This window comes from Mus pahari, chromosome 1 (assembly GCF_900095145.1).
Source record: "Mus pahari chromosome 1, PAHARI_EIJ_v1.1, whole genome shotgun sequence".
NCBI lineage: Eukaryota > Metazoa > Chordata > Mammalia > Rodentia > Muridae > Mus > Mus pahari.
In genome coordinates, this window is record NC_034590.1 from 128,805,470 (window position 1) to 128,807,606 (window position 2,137).

A 2,137-nucleotide genomic window follows, 5' to 3' on the forward strand; every position below is an offset into this window, starting at 1 on the left:
AAAAAAAAAAAAAGAAAAGAAAGAAAATAACAATAAATAAACCAATAAAATTAACCTCAAATAAATCTGAAAAGATATTGGGAGAGGTACTATTAGGAGGTAGTGCCTTGTTGGAGTAGGTGTGGCCTTATTGGAGGAAGTGTATCATTGGGGGTGGGCTTTGGGGGTCTTATAAGATCAAGTCTGCTCAGTATGTGACAGTGTCCTGCTGCCTGTGGATCAAGATGTAAAACTCTCAGCTCCTTTTCTAACACCATGTCTGCCTCCTTATTGCCACGTCTCCTGCCATGATAATACTACTGGACTAAATGTCTGAAACTATAAGCTAGCTTCAATTAAATGTTTTTCTTTATCACAGTGGTGGTGGTCATTGTGTCTGTTCACAGCAATAGAAACCCTAACTCATAGAGTGAGGCACTCAGCTCATTTGGTAGAGTACTTGACTGGCATGCACAAAGCCCAGGATTCAACATGTAGCATTTCATTAATTCTTGAATGCTAATGCAATCCCAGCATTGGAGAGGTAGAGGCAGCAGAATCTGAAGTACAAGATCATCTTTGGCTAGATTTAGGAAATCAAGACCATCATGACATACATGAGACATTGACTCAAAACAAACTACCTACTGTAGAGGAATTTTAATCCAGTAACATGGCTGCTCTGGCAAGGGATCACATCCAAAGACATAGGTCTGTGTGATCCAGCTGCGATGCAGCCATCCACATACCTGTAATCCCTCTGGCTGTAATGCAGGCATGTCCTTGGTACATACCTTTAAGGTAATATTAATTTATAGAAGGAAGCATCCATGTTTGAAAGTGATGTCTAATTGAGGGGCAGACAAAGTGACAAACCAGAGAAAGATTTAACAGATTGAGTCAGAGATAAAATACTCCCAACTCTCATGAGAGCAGCACAGGAAAGAGAAGCTATTTAAGAACCTTGCAGAGAGAGCAGAGTCAGTTAAGTGGAGTGGAGAAGAGTGGAATGAGTGCAGTGTACTGCAGTGCAGTGTAGTACAGTGGAGTTGAGTTTGTGAGTTCATACAAAGGCAGTTGAAGCCAGAGAATAAGGAGGAGTCAGAAGATTAGAACAAATTACCAGAGTTGGTTTGAGGCCAAGCAGAGCAATTCAATGAGAAGCCAAGAGAAGCCTGACTGAATCAGTCAGCTTGAAGGGTAGTTTGAACCAGAACAGCTAAGCTGAACCAGCCATCCAGAGATCAGAAAGAACTAGAAAGGGTGAGTTTGTTGGCAGTAAGTCTCAGAGGCTGAAACATTTTAGGCCTAGATTAGATTGTATGGAGGCTAGAAACTTCCAGGTCTAGGTCCTGGAAAGAAATGCTCTGGGCTCAGCCCAATCTGTGTATTTGCACAGCTTGGGTACAACTCTCATCTCATCCCTTCATCTGAGGAAATATTATTGACATTTACATTTGCAACCTACATTGAGGCTCCTTCTTACTTCAATCAGAATGGCAGCAATCAGGAAAACAAACACCAGGAGCTAGAGGAATAACCCAGCAGTTAAGACTGTTTGCAAAGGACCAGGTTTGAAAAAGTTTGATTCCCAGCACCCACATCAGGGAGCTCCTAGCTGCTTATAACTCCAGCTCCAGGGGATCCCATGCCCTCTTCTGGTCTTTGTGGACACAAAGACACACTAACATGAGATACATACATACACATTTAAAAAAAAAGGTAAATACACATTTAAAAAGAAAAAAGAAAAGCTAGCAAGGATGTGGACAGAAGGTAACTATCATACATTCCAGGTGGCAGGAATGTACACAAGCTCAGCCACTATGGAAGTAAAGATGGTGGGTTCCCAAAATCTAAAAGTAAGTTCTCCACTCCTGGATACTTACACACAAGACTCCAAGTCAGTGCACCCTGGAGATACTCGTATAACAGTGCTTACTGCAACACTCCTCATAACAGCTAAGTTTTGGAATGATCTAGTTATCCAGCCACAGAGGAATTGATTAAAGCAAACGTGCTTTCTATACACACTGGAATCTTTTTTAGCTGTATAGAAAAATAAAATTATGCTGTTTTTAGGGAAATGAATACAACTGGAAATAATCCTAGTCTCCCTTTGTGATTTCTTTATTGTTTCTATTTGCATTTTTAGATC